Raw genomic sequence first — 20499 nt, forward strand, 5'->3', positions numbered from 1 at the left:
CGTGCACCGTACATTTGAGCAGGGACCAGGCTCTTTCTACGGACTCTATCTCCCTTGTGCTGCCGTTGAGTTTCTTCCCCACCATTTTCCTCATTGCATCATAATTCCCTTTTCTGAAGTTGAGCGCTGTCGTTGTGGTTCTTTTCACCCTGGTTGATCCCAGTTCTAGTCTGCACTGGATCATATTGTGATCGCTGTTCCCCAGTGGGTCTAATACTGCTACTTCCTTTGCAGGTCCCCCAGTCCACCGAAGATTAGATCAAGGGTGGCTATTCCTCGTGTAGGTTCCGTGACCAGCTGTTCCAGGAAGCAGTCCCTCGTGGCTTCCAGGAATTTGGTCTCTCTCTCGCAACTTGAGTGCCCGATACTCCAGTCTATCCCAGGGTAGTTGAAGTCCCCCATCACCACCACACTTCCATTTTTGCATACCTGCCGCAGTTCCGTCTCCAGGTCCCGGTCGATTTCTTCCGATTGGCCAGGCGGACGATAGTATAGGCCCAATTTGATGTCTGCTCCAGATCCTCCTGGTAGTTTAACCCATATTGATTCCAAGCCTTCCGACCTTACTGTTGTTTCCATTTTGGTTGAGGGTATGGAGTCCTTTATGTATAGCGCTATTCCTCCACCCTTCTTGTGTGTTCTGTCTCTCCTGTAAAGTTTGTACCCTGGTATGACCACATCCCATTTATTGTCATCAGCCCACCATGTTTCTGTGATTCCAATTATATCCAGGGCTTTTTGACTGGCTATAATTTCCAGCTCTCCCATTTTGGCCCTGAGGCTCCTCGCATTTGTGTAGAGGCAATATAGGTCCTGATTTGTCGCCCGCCCTGCTGTTTTCTTTCCTTGGCTCGGCGCTCCCACCTGGCTTGCCTTTACTCGGTCCTCCACCTCCCGTGGCGTGTCTGTTCTACCCCCAGCCAGTATCCCCTTTTTTGGATGGTCCCCTGGCTCTCCTGTTGCATCTGTGGGCCCTTTTTCTGAAGATTTCCACTTAGCCCTTTTGTCCAAAAGTTCCCTCCCAGTCCCTTTGTCCAAAAAGTCCCTCTCAGCCCCTTTGTCCCAGAGTTCCCAATCGGTCCTTTTACCAAAAAGTGTCCCCTCAGTCCCTTTGCCCAAGAAGCCCCTCATAGTCCCTTTGCCCAAGAATTTTCTCTCAGTCCCTTTGTCCATCAGATCCCACTCGGTCCCAAGCTCTCTTTTGCAATGTCCTTGCTCAGTATCATTTTTTGATACCAATGTCCGGTGTGTCGAGGCCAGATCGACTTCCGGCTTTCCCCTTCTCCTCAGTTTAAAGCTAGGTCTATGGCGTTTTGGATGTTTCTTGCCAGCTGCCTCGTCCCAGCTGTGCTCAGGTGCAGTCCATCTCTCCTGTAGAGCTTGTTCTTCCCCAAGAAGGTCGTCCAGTTTCGAACAAAGTAGAATCCCTCCTCCTCGCACCATCTCCTTAGCCATCCGTTCATTTCTTGTAGTTCGCTCTGTCTTCTTGCATTATTAATATTCAGTCCTGCCCCCAATCCTGCCCTAGCACCACCCCAATCCCGCCCCCAATTTCTTCAATTCATTTTTCATGTACACATAATATCTTATTAATTCATAATGGTATCCATAAAATTGTTAAAAAACACAAAGCATACTATACACAGAGAAAATGTTAATTATCATTTATATTTGGGATGTCAAGATGTCAAGGCAGATGACTTTAAAATATGCAATGTCACCTTAGTAACTATAGAAAAATAAACAAATATAGTACAAAATATAGACAGCAGTAATAAATTCTCAAAACGGACACATTTTGATTACTAAATTGAAAAGAAAATCATTTTTCCTACCTTTGCTGTCTGGTGATTTCATGAGTCTCTGGTTGTGTTTCCTTCTGACTGTGGATCCTTTCTTTCTTTCTGCACTCAGGCCCAACAATTGTCCCTTTCTATTCCCTCCCTCCTTCCTTCCTATGTCTTTAGTGCCCCCAGTGCCTCCTACCTATGTCCATAGTGTCCCTTCCTGTGTTCTTAGTGCCCCCAATGCCTCCTTCCTATGTCCTTAGAGCACCCAGATCCAGTATCAGTTCTCCTTTGTACCTTGGTCACCCTCACTGCCTTCCAGCCAGCCAGTAACCCACCCACCCACCTTCACTGCCTTCCAGCCAGCCATCCAGCCACCCTCACAGCCAGCCAGCCTCACTGCCTTCCAGCCAGCTACCCTCACTACCTGCCAGTCAGCCAGCCACCCTCACTGCCTTCCAGCCAGCCTCCCTCCCTCCCTTCCTGCTGCACTAAAGCCAGCCTACCTGTCTGCCTCCCTCCAGCGCCGAAGCCTGCCCCCCTCCCTGAACCGTCCCCTGCTGCGGCTTGCTATCAAGTTTATTATTATTAGGATTTTATATACCGCATATCAAGGTTATCTAAGCGTTTTTTTTTACAATCAGGTACTCAACCAAGAAGCCTACCTCTGCTTCAACTCCACTCTCTCTGGTCCGCCGCCCCCCACCGCAACTAAAAAATAAGGAAGGTCCAGGCACGGCCCACAAACCTTCCCGACGTCAATTCGGACGTTGGAGATGAAGTTTCGGGCCAGCCAGGCGGCGATTGACTAGCCTGGAACTTCTCTCTACCGGCGCCTGGACCTTCCTTATTTTTAGTTGCGGCGGGTGGCAGCGGACTCGGGGGAGGGGGGTGTAGGGGCGGTAGGCTTCGGCGGGTAGCAAGCTGCAGCGGGGGCCGGTTCAAAGGGGGCAGGCATCGGCGATAGAGAGAGGGAGGCAGACAGGCAGACTGGCTTTAGCGCAGCAGGGAGGGAGGAAGAGATGGGAAGTGATTGCCTGTCCCGTTATCCCCAAGCACAGCTTCGGGACGCTGTCTCTGAAAATTGGACATTTCGGCGTCCTGAAGCTGTGCATGGGGATAACGGGACATGGGATCTAAAAACAGGACGGTCCCGTTCAAAACAGGACGTATGGTTGAAAGGACACATATATCTTATAAGTTTTCTGTCTCTGTCTGTGCTGGAGGTGCTCAAACACAGACAGTGTTTGTGTTTGTTCTCTTGATTTTCTGGGAAAAGGCCATTTAATCTTGTTAATGAAGTTAGCTGTTTGAGACAATGGAGGTTCGACCCCCCACTGCCATGTACCGGTTGAGAGAGATAAGGGAAGCTTTAACACCTTTAGATTTAGACAATGAAGCACATATCCTGCTCACTCACCCACCCCTCTTTTGTTTGTCCAACCCCCTTTTCCTGTGTTGGTTATCACTGACCCATGTAAAAAGATATAAAAATGGATGTAAACTAATAAAATACAGGCAATCTCTTTAGGACACTGTCTGAGTATCTTTCTAAGGGGAATGCCTCCAGGTATCTGGACAGATGACAGGATGTGTGCAGGGCTGTTTCGGGACCAAGAAACGGACCCAGTTCGCTTCAGTTGGGGGCTTGTGTCCGGGATGGACTGGACATCACCAATATCTTGTGAGTATTTCTGATTTTTTTCTGTTCTTTAATACTCACTGGTATTGGCGTCCTGTTCCAACCCTTTATTTATTAAGTAAGGCTTTTGGGAAACCTGTTTCTATTGCGTGGAGTTTTTGGGAAGCTCCCGCCATGAAAATAAGCAGCTGCCGTTCTTTCGGAAAGAACGAAATTAAGTGAAGACTTTTGGGAAGTCTCTCTATTGTGGATTTATATAATCGCCTGCCCATTCTGTCGCCTGTGTCTTTTGCATGTGCTTTTTCTTTTCTATTGCTTAGATAAGATTTTATAGAGTATAAGATTTTATTGTATATTATTAATGTACCTCACTTATAAGGTAAGGTAAGCGAAAATTTCTGCATTGTTATATTGTTCTTGTTATGGGTCATAAAGACACTTAGGATTCCCCCCTCCTAGACAGATGAGACTTGTAAGGCTTATGTTGCTCGTGTGTGTGACACTCTCCCTCCAGCTAACATCTCTCTGTGTCACCAGTCCTGAATTTTGATAGCTGTATTCAGTTTAAGATTTTTTTCTTCGCAGCTTGTACACAAGAACTGTTTCTTGTCTCCCTCTCGAACATACAATAGTTTGACTTTGACTCATGTTTTGAGTTCCTTCTTTGGCTGCTATCCTTTTGCCGAAGAAGGAAACTTCTGCTGTTTCTTGTGCTGTGTTTCCGGAAAGAAAAAATTCCGTTTTAGGTTTCAGGTTTGTTTGGGGATTTGATATACCGCCTTGTCAAGGTTCAGAGCGGTTTTACATAATATATAAAAACAATACATACATTAAAAATACATTAAAAAACAAATTATAATTATTAAAACAGAAAGTCAGACACATAGACGAACATTAACTTGCCGAAACAAAATGAAAAAGGGTAGAAATACATTTGTGTAATGAAAAAGAGAGGGAGAAGGATAAAAACAAAAGGGAGGGAACAAAAAATAAATAATCTAGCACTATGTAGAAAAGATTAAAATGAATAAGAAAAGCAAGGAGCGAAGTTCCATTATAGTCCTTAAAAGGACTATTATACTCCAAATGCGTCTTTAAAAAGAAAGGCCTTCAAGCTACTTTTAAATTTATCAAGTGATGAAATTTCTCTTATATAATTTGGTGCTGAGTTCCAGATGGTAGGGGCCGTAACAGAAAAGATATTAGTATGTATGGTGCCAATGTGTCTTAAAGAGGGAATGGATAACAGGTTTTGATAAGAAGAACGTAATGTGCAATGGGGTGTGTGGGGGATTAATAACCTGTTGATGAAATCAGTTAGACCGGAAGCTATAGTTTTATGTATCAGTAACATTATTTTATAAGTAATTCGATGATCTATGGGAAGCCAATGGGCGTTAATCAAAAGCGGTGTGACATGATCAAATTTTTGAGCTTTTGAAATGATTTTAATGGTAGTATTTTGAATAATTTGGAGGCGTTTTATTTCTTTCTTAGTGATGCCTTTATATAATGCATTGCTATAGTTTAGACATGAAATGACTAGCGAATGAATAAGAGTATTTAAAGAAGTTTGGTCTAATAAAGTAGAAAGAGATCTAATCATTCGGAGGCGGTAAAAACATTTCTTGACTACTGAACTTATATGATCATGGAACGAGAATTTTCCATCAAGAATAACTCCAAGAAGTTTAATAGAAATAATTATTTGAACAGGAACAGAGTTTATTGTAATAGGGACGGAAGAGGAGAAACCATCCTTAACTGGGAAAATCATTATTATTCCCCATTGCCCTGTCAGCCTTCTTGGTCGTGATCTTTTCTTCCCTCTTCTCATCCAGCTCACTACAGCAGTCCTTTGTTACCCCCTCTGAACTTGATGCCTGGCATCTGGCAGGTGCCCAAAGCCGCCCTTCGGAAGGACTTTGGTGCAAAGAGGGGAAACCTTGTATACCAGCTGCTAGCTCTCCCTTATTCATTGTCCAATATCATGGCATTGGTCACCGTAGTGCTCGCTCGACATTTCAACTTCTTGCCAGTGATTTTTTCATTCTTGACCTTTGCTACCTGCTACAGAAATATATAGCTCGACACCTTACTTACCCCACTTCTCCTTTTACACACTTACAGATTTACTTTAAAGCACAGCTGGCACGTTTCTGAATTGAAAAAAAAAAAATTCCTTCCTATTGTTTTAGCTGAAATCAGGATGTTGCCAATTTAAAATGTTTTTTTTCTTTTCTTTTTCTTAGCAGCAGTTCGGATATATACATAGCTATCCCAGACCAGTTTTGGCACAAAGATATTTCCAGTGTTTTCCAAGGATCCTCTTTATCACTGCAGAGATAAAGACGTTCCAAAGAAGATATTAGCCTTATGCCTTTTCCGATTATGAGATGGTTATGATATGCATTATTTGTATTACTCATGTGTTCATCTTTATTTTGGTTTTCTATAACAATGTGTTTATTTGCAGAGTTAAATTCAGCCCTGCACACTTGACAGATGGAAAAATAGCTTCACACCTAAAAAAACTTTGTATTTTATGTTTTGTCTGTGCCATGTGGTCTGTGTTTTGTCTACTATTTTAGTTTAGTAGGTACCCCAGGATACATAACATTGGCCATTTCTAGAGCTCTTTTTCCACTTTTTACTAGCCTAATTGCGCAATGATCTTTTTACTTATAGCTTTCATATTCTAAATGTAGCTTAGTTAGGGGTTATATGTTTAAGAAAAGGTTATACAGTGTTTATTCTATGGTGCTCACTAGATATGAACCATTCAGTATACATTTCCGAATACATTCAGTACAGAATTATGGTCTCTCTGAAATGTCATAATAGTTATATGCAGCACACAAAAACATATCTTTTGGAATGTCCGATTAAGAACCTTAAGTAACTGAATATTGTCTCTCTTTTGCCATAACTATACCAAGTAATATTGTCACATGTTGCCACATTCAGTACAGGCAACCTGATCTCTCTCTCTCTACATTCAGTACAGGCAACATGGTTTATCTCTTGTTTTCTATCTCTTATTTGAATCACACTGGAGTACAGCTGCTGAATGATATCTGGACTCTTTTCAAGCCGGTGTATCCCTCCCTGTAGACACAGACATTATTTAATCCCAAGGGTGAATATCACCAGTTTCCAGTGATTCACAGATCCTGTGTAGACATCATTTCATCCCAAGTATGCATCTCTCCAGTTTAAAGAGACTGTCGGTTCCTGCTGGACTAATTCATCTTCCTGCACCCTGAATGCAAAGACTTCTCTATCTTCTCACACATGCTGTATGCAATGTTTCCTGTTCATTGTTTCCTGTTCGTTGGATCTACGGATTCATGATATCCACATTCCTAAGAACGCTCTGCTGTACATTTAAACCTATTTACTGAACAATAGAAACTACTGCACACCTCTGGTAACTAATGATTCTATGGATATTCCAAACTTTATTTCATATGCTGTACATCCACTACCTCTTGGTATGGGGAACGAGTCATTTCACAAGCTGCTGAATTTTACTGAACTCCATACTTACATTGAACAACTTAAGAAAACCTGCAAAGAAGTGAATCATACTATCACTTTTAAAAATGGACAGATTGCACAAACTGTAGAAAATTTGCTCCGAGATGCTCATGCCTCTAGTTTGGGAACTTTTCTTTGAGTATTTGCCCACTGCAAACCACGTATTTAATGTTTTAATTCACCCTATCATTATCTTAATTATTCTACAAATTTTGCTATGTATTGTTATGATTCTCCTTTGCTGTGAAGTGAAACACATGTATATTTCTTTATCCCACAACATTATTTCTAGCTTTTAAGACAGTTATACATATATTTCCAGTATCTTCTCTGACACTTGCTAATTTGGTTTTTTATTTGGCATATTGCATTGCATACCAGAGTCAGACATAATTATCTCATATCCCATACTTGCATACCCTCTCTTGACATCTTGGTACCTTTATGCCTGAACCTCCTGAGAAAGTTTCCTGCATCCCTTATGCACCGTTCATTCGCTCAATGACGGGTAAGATATAGCATACTGTACAACCTAAGACAGAGGTTTGAACTCATAATGGGAACTGTTTATCTTCATAGCTTGGAGATTCTGCAGGACAGGGGACGTGCTGCTATAATGTTGGAGGTAAGCGAGGCATCTTCAAAATGCAGACTGGCTGTTTATAGAAGGGTACCACAAGCTTGCCTTCATTTCAAAGAATAAAAATAAAATTAAACAAAGTATGGGAGATGTCAGCATAGCTATTGCTAGCAATTAGCATTTTTGGTTGGCATAGCTAATGTCGGCAAGGGCCTATGGAAAATTATATCAATCTGACTCTGGAATGTAGATGCAGATAGACCCTGAGTGCTTAGCTAAAAGGTGTTAATATGTTGATGTCTTCTGCTCCGTGTTAAACTACCCAGCCAGTGGATAGGCCAGTGCGCTTTAGCTAAGGTTATCATGCCCTGCATATCCTTTCTGAAGGACACCCTTCCTATTCGCATGGTTCCTCCTCCACTTTGCCTCGACATAAACGTGATCTCCTTGGTAGTTTTGATCCGTATGTATACATAGATGCTCTATGGGTCCCAAGAGGGGTCCCAAATGAATTCAAGGCCCGAGATCAGGTTAAGACTGGGTTTGAGTCCCTTATTCCCCTTATTACTATCAATAAGAATGTTGATTAGATTAATTACATTTATCAGCAATGCCTTGTGAATTACTCTAGGGACGCCTTACAAAGTATTGCTGATCAGTTAGGCCCCACTTCTCAAATGGCTTTCCAAAATCACATGGCCCTGGATATGATCCTTGCAGAGAAGGGGGGTGTCTGTAAAATTATCCCCAGTACTTTATCCTGTTGCACCTTTATTCCTGACAATACAGGTCCCACGGGTAAGGTTACTATTCCTGACAATACAGGTCCCACGGGTAAGGTTACTATGGCCATTAAAAAATTAGAAGACCTCTCTGCTGAACTTAAACGTAATTCTGGTTTATCTAATCCTTGGGATCTGTATTTTAGTTGGATGCAGGGGTGGGTGAAAGACCTTCTTATTGTTATAATCTTTATTATTATCTGCACTCTTGTTACTTATGTAATTTTTAGACTGTTCCTGTGCTGTTTGACTCATATTACAGCTCCTAAATCCCCTCCTCAAGAGACATATCTAGAATATCTCTCCCTCCACGTTCATGCTGTGCATTTATGATGTCATTTTCATGACATAAGAGGGGATTGAAAGGACACATATATCTTATAAGTTTTCTGTCTCTGTGCTGGAGGTGCTCAAACACAGGCAGCGTTTGTGTTTGTTCTCTTGATGTTCTGGAAAAAGGCCATTTAATCTTGTTAATGAAGTTAGCTGTTTGAGACAATGGAGGTTCGACCCCCCACTGCCATGTACCGGTTGAGGGAGATAAGGGAAGCTTTAACACCTTTAGATTTAGACAATGAAGCACATATCCTGCTCACTCACCTACCCCCCTTTTGTTTGTCCAACCCCCTTTTCCTGTGTTGGTTACCACTGACCCATGTAAAAAGATATAAAAATGGATGTAAACTAATAAAATACAGGCAATCTCTTTAGGACACTGTCTGAGTATCTTTCCTTTCTAAGGGGAATGCCTCCAGATATCTGAACAGATTACAGGGTGTGTGCAGGGCGGTTTCGGGACCATGAAACGGACCCCTTTCGCTTCAATGGCCACCTTAGTCATAGAGTGCTCACAGTCAAGCTGAAATGCCTCTTCTGTTTAATAATTTCCTTGGTTCATTGAAGGATTTTGTTGATACATTTGTTCTTCACTATAGGGAGTATTCTTCTCTGCCACCAAAGTCAGAGGGTTATTACTCACCTCAGCTCACTCAATTAGATCAGACCAGAGACATTTTTCTGATTAGAAGCATACAATTAACTCATTTATTCCTAAAAGTGCAGCCTCCCTATTACAATAAATTGAATGTTTATGTGAGAAGGCAATAGTGCTTTTTAATAATCTGAGGAGTTAATAGTCATCTGACAAGTTTTTCCTTTGTGGCTACCAGAATCTTTATATTGCAGACTTTGTTAGTTATGTATATGATTCTTAAATGTTTTGAGTTGTAATACTTGTGAAATGATATAAGAACATAAGAAGTTGCCTCCACTGGGTCAGACCAGAGGTCCATCGCGCCCAGTGGTCCGCTCCTGCGGCGGCCCATCAGGTCTATGACCTGTGAAGTGGTTCTTGACCATTTCTATAACCTACCTCTGCTTCTATCTGTACCCCTCAATCCCCTTATTCCCTTATATTTGGCACTTGTTGATAATTTGAATTTAAATTGTAAAATTAGGGGGATTTTTTAGTTATGTGCCTATTTATTTATATATAAGTATACAAACATCTATTTATTTAAATTTCAGTTGAAACATATATCCATTTATTTCTTATCATACTTGGGACCTCTTTTGCTGGGGCGCGCTGGCTGATTGGCTGGTTGATTTGCCACATGTTGGTGATTAGTGCGTGCTGGTTTGATTAGCATACGCTGGTCAGTTGGTGCACTTTGGTAAAAGGGGGGGTTAATGATTTAGTCTCTAATTTGACCAATTGTTTATTAATATATTTATTTATCTATTTATTTCTTACTTTATCTAATGATATAGCTAATTATTTGTTCATTTACACACATCGGTATACTTATTTATTAGGTAAATATTTATTTAGTGGTGCCTGAATATGGAAATATTTAGAAAATTTTAAAATTTACACAGTTTATTTATATAGTTAATTATATATTTATTTATTTAATTATATAAATGCATATGTATAAGTATAAATAGGCAAGTGTAAATGGATTTTTATATATGGTTATATAAAGAAAAAATATTAAGTTTGAGAGAAGTTTATTAGAAATACTGGGGGCTCCTTTTGCTGAGCTGTGTTGGGGCTTTAGAGTGCGGGGTAGCATGCGCTACAGTGCCGCACGCACTACACAGTTGTAAATCAGAGGTCCTTCCTTTAAACGTTCACTGTTCCAAAGGATTATTCTTGTGGAAGGAAAGAGGTATTAAAAATGTAGGTATTTGGATCCAGAAAACGTTGGAAGAAACAATGCAGGTAAATAAAAAATCCATATTGCTAAAGGTCTCAGAGATGTGTGAGCATTGGAATCCACTGCATTTGTCTTGGTGGGGGAGAATTCAGACTGTAAAAATGATGGTTCTGCCTGTAGTTTGTTACCAAATGGGTATGATACCGGTATACTTTCAAGGGTCTTTTTATAAAAAAATTGAATAGTATTCTCACTAAATTTATTTGGCTGGGTAAAAATGCTAGAATTGCTATGGTAACTTTACAAAAGCCGATTGCGGAGGGAGGGGTAAATTTTCCCAATTTTTATAGATACCATCAGGCCTATATTATGCGCCAGGGAATGTATTGGATCCTCCCCGAGCTCATGGAACATATGCCAGACTGACTACACCTGGAATGGAAAATTATGTCCCCTAATGCGACTTTCTCATGTATTAAGTATCAGATTACCTAGCTATGTACTTTTCAAAGTTTGTAAAATATGTTTATTTATTCACTCAACTGCTGCTGGTGGGGGGGGGGGGGAAGAAGAGAGCAGTTTGGCAGAAGGATTTAATGATGTCAACGTATGGGTAAGGTAAGGGCAAGGAATATGGAGCAAATGTGTGTGGAAGTGTATTCAGATTTAGGCAATTATACTATCTAAGTTACTCCTGGCGGAATTTGGCGTAAACATGCTGATAATTTTGTGCCTCTGTTGGTCGGATCCCGCCACTGCTGTTTCCTTGGGAGGCCCACAGGTATATTTGATCTCATGAAGGAGGGGTGAGGTCGAAAGGAGGGAATGAGGCCAGGCCCACGTGGGGAGAAGGAAGAGATGGGGCAAAATTCTGCACAGTTGCACAGAATTCCACAAGAACTTGTACATAAAACCGCTTCGATAGTGGTGTATTTGGATTTTAGTAAAGCCTTTGACAGTGGTCCACACAGGCATTTAATAAATAAACTGAGTACCCTTGCTATGGCCCTGAAAACAATGGACAGGATCAGGAACTGGTTAATTGGAAGGTGACAGAGGGTAGTGGATGCTGCCGATGGACACACTGAATAGGCCATTTGGGCCTTTATCTGCCGTCGTGTATATATGACTGTGAACTGATTATTTGAAATATTGTTTTGTAGAGATGCTGGTATTTGAAAGAAGTACAGCAAAGTCACTTTTAGGCACATTTTTGTTATTTTGAGATTTTTTTTAGGATTAAGTATAGGATGCTAGGGTAGGGGTTACAGTTAGCGGAGAATGGTTAAGCTGCTGCCGGGGTTATGAGAAGAGGGCTGTGGGGAACAAGGTTTTGAGTCAAAAGCAGAAATTCCTCTGTAATACAGTGGAACCTTGGTTTGAGAGCATAATTCGTTACAGAAGCATGCTCTCAATCCAAAGTGCTCTTATATCAAAGCGAGTTTCCCCTTAGGAAATAATGGAAACTCGAATGATTTGTTCCACATCCCAAAAACTTTGTACTAAACTGTTCTGTATAAAGTAAAAATATTCATCTCCTTTTTACCACCACCTTTTTCATGCTGCTTCTGCTTCTAAGATGGACACACAGGAGGCAATGATGAGATGGGCACACAAAATGCACTGAAAGGCACAATGTAGGCACTGATGAGATGGCACAAATAGCCTGCACTTTACTTTTGAACAGAATCGTAACTGGTGTAAGGCAGGAGAGGAGAGGATGAGGGATATTGTGTAGGACAACTTAATCATTGCTATCTGTTGGCTCAGTGGAATCTGTTTCTTTCTGTATGACTTTAACAAGGAACCTATCCAGTGATAGTTGCTTCTGCCTCCTTTTGAGGATTTCTCTGAAATGTGACAATACATTGTTGTTAAACAAATTCATTGCTTGCACTGCTACAGCCTTATTTGGGTGGTGCTTTTCTACAAAATTTTGCACTTTTTCCCACATTTTAAGCATCTCCCTAATCTCATTTGAAGTGAGAGATTCCTCCGTCTTGTTTTCCTCCTCCTCAGATGAGATCTCCTCCATTATCTCTTGTTGTTGCGCACAATGCAGATCGGTGGTCAGCTCCTGGCCATGTTCCTCCACCAGCTCCTGGATGCCATCCTCATTCATCTCCAGTCCAATGGTCGTCCCCAAGGACACAATTTCATTGACAAGCGGAGGCTCATGTTCTTGACCAAACCCCTCCAAGCCATAGTCAAGAACACAATCAGACCAGAATTTTCTCCAAGCAGAATTGAGGGTTCTCTAGGTGACCCCATCCCAAGCATTATCGAGGTTAAGATTTGTTCCATCAGTTACCTCAAAGCATCGCTGAAAGAGTGCTTTGGTGTAAAGCTTTTTAACGTTTGAAATGACCTACTGGTTCATGTGCTGGATTAGTGGAGTTGTGTTTGGAGGCAGGAACTTGACCTTAATGAACTGGAATTCATCCAGTAAGTCGTCCTCTAGGCCTGGAGGATGAGCAGGAGCATTATCCATAATTATCAAGACTTTGAGTGGCAGATTCTTTTCTAAAAGGTATTACTTCACTGCAGGACCAAAGACCTCGCTGACCCACTCAACAAACAAGATACGATTGACCCAAGCCCAGCTGTTGGACCTCCATAGAACATTTAACTGGCTTTTCTGCATCTTGCATTTCTTGAAGGCTTGTGGATTCTCAGAATGATACACAAACAGGGGCTCAAGTCCTCCAATGAAATCCAAAATGTTAAGATTTATTGAGCAAAAAAGGAGAATATATTAAAGAATAATGCTGGCTATAGAGCTGAGTACGAAGGTGCATATTTCATTTTACTAGGTCTCAAGCTTTTTCCATCTCCAAGCGGGATAACAACAAAAAAGTTGTCAACTGAATTGGCTCAAAAAAATACATATTTAACAGCACGGTAGCACACAATACACTTACAAGGATACCGTAAGTAAAAAGTAGCACCCAAGGATGTAACCCCAGATTTAATCAAAAGAAATTTACGGTGACGCTTCTGCGTCTCCCGTGCAAGATTAGGGAACATTTGTACTTTAAGGCCCATAAATTATGCTTGCCTGTTTTTAAAGAAAAGTTTCAACAACCATATTTTATCAATTGAGAGAGCTACAGGTATAATCAAAGTAGATGGCACTGCTGCCTCTTTATCTGATATCTCCAGCATTTCTGATACATTCAGAAGCTCCTGATCTGGAGAACTTTTTTGAGATTGATTTTTATCAGGGAGATAATATACACGAGAAAATGGAGGTAGCGTTTCCTCCGAGGTTCCTAATATTTCTAATACGTATCTCTTAAGCATTTCCCTAGGAGTTACCAACATAAGCCTAAAGAAATTAATAAATCTTAAATTATTATACCATGAATTATTTTCAAGCATATCTACTTTTCTTCTAAGATTGATATTATCCTTCATCAAGTTCTCATGCAATTGTTTAAAAGTTATCATGTCCTGTTCACGTTTCTGAAGCAAAGAATTAGAGGCAGTCACTTCAGTTTTCAAATCTTTTAACTCTTTAGAATGTTCAAGTAATTTCCCTTCAATTTGCTGAAGATTGGGACTTATGGCCTTCATCAAACCGGCCATAAGATCCCATAAAGACCCCAGGGTTACCACCAAGGGTTTTTCCAAATGGTATTAATGGTTTGCTAGTAAAAGGGTGCTCACCAGTCTGTAGACTTTCTTGTTGTTCACCCGCTTGGCCCAAACCATCCTCCGAAATTGGAATTGCCCCAGACATTTCAATAGGGCTCCCTTGAATCGGAGCTCCAACTTCCAGACTCATCGCTTAAATAATACTCGCCTCTGGAGAGTGAAACACCCCAAGCTCCAGGGTTTCCACACCCCTTGGAGAGCTGGTAATCTGAGGCTGCGGGGTGTCACAACCGTGCTCTCTGTGGACACCCTGAGCCGTCGGATAGTGACACGATGTTTGCTACTGGCGTGGTACCTTTAGAATTAGGTTGTCCTTTCAAGTTGGCCGCCTCTAGGCAAATGCCTAACTAAGCTTACTCCCAAGGGCTTTGAAGAAAACACATTTGTCAGAATGGCCTTGGTGCAAAAACATAAGCTTTTATTTGGCCACCGGCCGTAGAATCACTGTGCCACTCCAGGTTCCCCTGGTAGCATGAAGATAATACAAAACCAAAAAGAAAAAGTTCATTTCACTCACTATAACTCAGGAATCAGCTCTGAGCTTTCTTGGCAAATCATATACAGTCATTTAGCTCTTCATAGGGCTTATAGGTGAAACAGTTGGCAAAAATAACTTTTCATTGTAGAGCTACAGAGGAATTATTCATATTCATGCCTAAGAGACATTCTGTGCTTTTCCTATAGTGCACTCACTCTCTCCAGCTGGGCTGGACTTTCCACACAGAAAGGGAGCAGGCTTTACAAGCTGAGAGGATTAATCTCCTTTTCCTAAGAGGCATCAGGGTAATTCAATTACCTAGTTGCTATGGCAATCAATTCACAGCTGGGCTCTTGCACGGAGTCCTGAAACCAGGAACCTCTGTGTTTAACCTGGCTAGAATTACAGCCTAGTGTTTGGTTCAGCTGTGCACATTTCCTGAAGAGGAGATTACTGTGTCTTTCACAAAGTCCAGCAAACTAGCATATGAAAACTGCAATAGAGAACTACGATCCTTGATAACTCCCACAGTCATTAGCTCAATGAGAAAACAGAAAAAACAGCCAGAAAGAAAAACCATTTCACAGAATTTTTCCCAGTGTGTTCAGCTCTCCATTTCCTCTGGCCAGCTCTCCTCAGCACTACTGTCTCGAACACCATTGGCTCTGGGGGGAAGGATTTCTGTGGCCAAATTACCAGTCTGCTCCTCAGTCATCTCCAAGTCCGTGCTGATGAACTGCCCTGCAGGGTCTGAGGCAAGCTCAGCCTCGTCCTGCACTTCCTGCCGCTGCTCTCATCCTGCTCTTTTTGCCAAGCCTCGTTCTCCTCCCCGTCCCCCTTGCTCTCTGACTTTAAGGCTTTAAGCTGAGGGGAAGAACCACTCCCCCTTGGCTTTGGATGGGGGAAGGGAATTCCTTCCTCAGCCTGTGCCGTTTCTCTGAGGGGAAACTGCTTGCGAGCTTTCTGCCTTACAGGCACTGGACAATAGCAAGGCAGATACTTCCTGCCTGGCTTTGGGACTGCTTCAGGTAAGTCTAAGCTTTCCTGTTCTATTTCCATTTCCTTATCCTTACTCACAGGGTAGTCAGCTAACTTATTATCTTGGGCACTGACCTGGTCAGCCCTTCTGCACCTGGGTTTGTATACTTTCCTACATTTCCCTGTGGCAAACCTTGGGAATGTAGTAAGTTTGTCACAGGGGGCAGAACCCTTATGTCTCAAGAGCTCCTCGATATTTCTGAGAACGGGCACCTCAGTGTGCTGTGCGGTGGCAGCTGCGCACCAGCCTCTCCGTGTCGGTATCTTAGATAAGTAGAAGAAAAGTTTGGCTTCAATAATGCACAGCTCTACAGTGATCCTCTCAGCGCATCCAGCCTATCCTAATATGCCTCCAGTATTTTATAATAGGAAATGAGCAACCCGTCATTTTAGAGTCTTGACGCCACCTCTGTAATTGTTCTCTTAATTTTTAATTAATCAATTAGATATGTAACAATTTTATAACGCTTATAAATATACTAATTTCATCAAATGGATGCGAGGTTTAGTTCAGTGGGTTATTCCCACATAAGATGTTTTCATTCACCATGTTTATACATAGGCTTCTTTGTGTTCCTTACTTCAAAGCGACTAAGTCACACAGCTCGCACAGTAGCTGATTGAGACCATTTTGACAGAGAACACACTAACATTTTTAAGAAGTAGTCACACTATACCATGATATTTTACCATATTGAAAATTGACTTTATGATGTTAGATGAGCTCATATCTCGATCACCTGAAGAAATATAAAATAATTCAAACAATCATTTTTCTAATTGATATTTGTGATTCATTCCATAAGAAACCATTGGACATCTGCTCAAAATCTCATGTATTAACTAAAACTAAAGATGTATTTAATATGTGTTAATTCACTGGTTGTCTTGTCTGTTTCATTTGTTTAATTGACTGTTTGAGTCAGGCACCAAAGTCATAAGGCATGTTTACATTTCTCACTTCACTTTTTTCTTCCCTTATTCCTGCATCCCCCTTTTTTCCCCTCTTTTTATCTTCCTTTGCCTTTTTTCTTTTGTTTGTTCTTCCCCTTTTTTTGTCTCAAAATTGATGATGAGCGTTTTTGTAATTTTGTCATTTAATTACTTTTCTTTACAGAGAAAGATATTGTGATATACTATACTGCATCAAGGCTCAGGTACACCTTTGTAACATTTAAGATTTGTATACGTTTTCATGACTGTTGTACTGCATTCACAGCTAAGCAATGTTAAATATCCTAGAATATGTTTCAAATCTGCACCCATTGACTGGTTGCACTTTAGAAAGCAAGCTGTTAGGAACATGTCACAAGGTCTCAGATTTTGTGTCCTCATATTTACATGTAACACATGTTACCATTGGTTTTTATCATATTAGTATTATATTTTAATTTTTATTGGAAGGCCCTTACGGTTTTATAATTTTACTTCAAAATTTTCATTTTTCATATATCAATTTTGTTAGTTGTCAATTAAGTCAACATGTTTTTATTTTTTAAGCTGTTCTTAATTTATTTCTATTTAAGTGTCTTAAGTTTAAACAAAAAAATGTTTCCTTATATGTTTATAGACTCCTGAGGCAGGCCTTATGGCCGAAACACAAACGTGTCGAGTCTTGTTCACAATATATTGAGCACTACAGGTTGCCTTATCTGTTCCTTTGTGTGTCTACTTAGATGAAGCCTCACCAATAAATTGCACAGAGGCATTATCACTTCCACTTATCTCTCTCCTGGGGTTATAACTCTCCCGAAGACTCCTAGTATCCCTCTGGCTCTGGCCAACCCCTTATCACATTGTTTTGTCATCATGAGATCTTCAGATTATATATACCATATAGTCTCTTGTACTGCCATGTTCTATATTTCTATATTACAATTCTGCCTCTTCTTTTTCTCCTTTAAGTGACATATCTAAAAAAGCATAGTCACCTTGCTTTATCTCCTATTTTTAACACAGCTTATACCATTTGCTGTCCTGACTTTTTTCCTACATCTTGTAGCATGATATACGGTATATGAAAATAACATAGTAGATGATAGCAGCAACAGGGTGTCTGGACCATCCAATCTGTTCAGTTACTTGTCTATACTTCTAAAACTATTATCACAACTGCTATAGAACAAGTATGCAGACCTTGTTACATCAGGCTCATAAGGAAAGGATGTCATGACCATTCAAAATAGACTCTCTCTTTAAATACAGTACAGCTTATCACTAGGGTGTTGGCACACATTTAAGGTCAGAAATATCAAACGTGTGGGGGAGAAAAGATGACTATCTGAAGGAGAAAAAAAGTATTAATAACTAAATACAAAAACGATCAAATTCTCTAACATTATTAGGACTGAAATAGAGAACAAAACTGAGAATATTATAATGGCTTTTTATCACTCCATGGTGCAATGGCACCTCAAATATTTTGACAACATTTCTTCAGCTAATACATCATGACCGATACACTTCATCATTGTGGACATGTCATGGCTTTTGCAGATTATGTATTTTCTATGGTACAAGCTTACATATTATATAAGGTACTTTTCTCTGTGTAAAGTGAGCTTACAGTCTAGGTTGCGACATTCCAACACCCTTTCAAGATAAATCTATTCAAATTATAAGTATGTGATGAAATGTTGAGTGATGAGGAAATATCAACAGCGATGATGTGTCAGGTGATGAAATAGCTGTACAGCGGTCACCACATGACAGAAAAAGATACAGAGAAATACAAAAGGTACCATAACATAACAGTACTCTTATATACCGCTACAATCTCACAACTCAGTATTGAGATGCAGAGGCATAGCGAGGATCAGAGGAGCCCCTCCTCCACTCTCATCTCCTTCCTCGCTCTTTCCCCGGAGCCCTTCCTCAACCCTCATCTCTGTCCGCCGCTCCCCCTGCCGGCATAGGACAAGGTCCTTAGTGTGCAACCCCTTACCTTCCCTCATTCCTCTAGTTCACCGCTGCGAGTAACAACTTCAATGTGTACCTCGTGACCCCAGCGACTATCCCTCTGATGTCACTTCCTATACACGGCACCCGAAATTTACATCAGCGGGAGAGTTGATGCGGTCACAAAGAGCACGTTAAAGTTGTTATTCACAACAGTGATCAACTAGAGGTATGGGGAAGGATAGGGGCGCGTGGCGAATGGAGGTATGGGAAGAGGCAGAGAGGAAAAGGGGTGTCAGCGCCTCCTCCAACATGGCACACGGGGCGGGCCGCACTCATCTTACTACCCCACTGCCAAGATGGGCGACAAGCATGATGTGGGGTGGGGGGGGTGGCAATGGCTCTTCAGCTAAGAGAAAAGACAGCAGACTGAAGATATGTATGGTAGAAGTGGAACAGAGAGACATAAATCACTTGTTTTCTCTTTCCTAGAATACAAGGATTAGTTTGCACGCAACCAAGTTGCTAAGTAGTAAATATTAAAACATATCAGAGAAAACATTTCTTCATTGAATGTGTTATTACATTCTGGAGTGTGTTGCCAGAGAATGTGGTAAGAGTATTAGCATAGTAGGGTTTAAGAAAGGTTTGTACAAGTTCCTAAAAGTAAAGTCCATAAGTCGTTATTAAGATGGAATTAGGAAAATCTGCTGCTTATACCTGTGAATCTCTTGTTTACACCTTCCAAAAACACTAGGACTAGGGGACATACTATGAAGGAAATGAGTAGATTTAAAACAGAGGTGAAAACTTTTCATCACTAAAGGTGTGATTAAACTCCTGAGCTTGTTTCCAGAGAATGGGGGTGATTGCAGTTAGCTTAGCAGTATTTCAAAAAAAGGTTTGGTTAACTTTATAAAAGGAAATTCCTAAGCCATTATTAAGATGGTCTTGGGAAAATCCACTGCTTATTTCTAGGATACGCAGCATAAAATCTGTTTTAGGCATTAAGATCTTGACAGGAACTTGTGATCTAGGTTGGCCACTGTTAGAAACAGAATACTAGGTTTGATGGAACTTCGGTCTGTCCCAGTATAGTAATGCTTCAGTTCTTATGTTTCTATTGCCCCCAACCCCACTCCCAGTCAGCTAGTTTCTATCCTCATCCTTCCTCCACCCTGGAATCCGTTCAGTCTCTCTCCACTCCTCTGGCTTGCCCTCTGATCCTCCCACTCATTCCCCCTTACAATTCCCACCGTGGATTAAGCCCCGATCACTTTCCATTTTTCTTCATCCTTGATTTAGCGACCTTCATTCGGTCCTGGACATCATCATTCACCCTCCACGACTGTTAGTAGGATAGGAGCGGTACAAGGCCTTTGCTGCATATTTCTTCTCCTTCTCCCCTGCTACTCGGGCCCAAATATCCTGCCTCTGAGCCCCATAGGTGATAGAAGGCGAAAAGGATTGCGGAGAAGGCAGTGCTTGGCGATAAGACTGTTCCCTTTGTCGTACAAAGTTCAAATTCTGTGGCATTTAAGATGGCTGCAGAATAAGGATGAAGCAGGGTCACTGGATATGGTTATCCTGTCTGCTCTGAAGTGCAACATTTCTGCTTCACTCCCATGTCATGTACTGCACCTCAATATACAAAGTCCTACCCCTTTTTGACACAAAATCTTATATTTTGCTCTCTCTTCAAGTTTCCTTAGATCACTACTCATTTTTCCCCTGCCCTATGGACTGCTCATTTGATTTAGAATGGTATTATTCATTTCTGTTCCACATTTATCCTTAATGCAGAACATGGTGTAATGACAATGCACTGAAAATACTGAGACAATAACTCAGTTTAAAGCAGCTGTGATAGAACCAACCAACCAACCAAGGGAACTCAAGAAAAAGGAAAGTAGCTTTAAGATGGGAGTGAGTGGAGGT

The sequence above is a fragment of the Geotrypetes seraphini genome, chromosome 8 (assembly GCF_902459505.1).
Source record: "Geotrypetes seraphini chromosome 8, aGeoSer1.1, whole genome shotgun sequence".
Classification (NCBI taxonomy): Eukaryota; Metazoa; Chordata; class Amphibia; order Gymnophiona; family Dermophiidae; genus Geotrypetes; species Geotrypetes seraphini.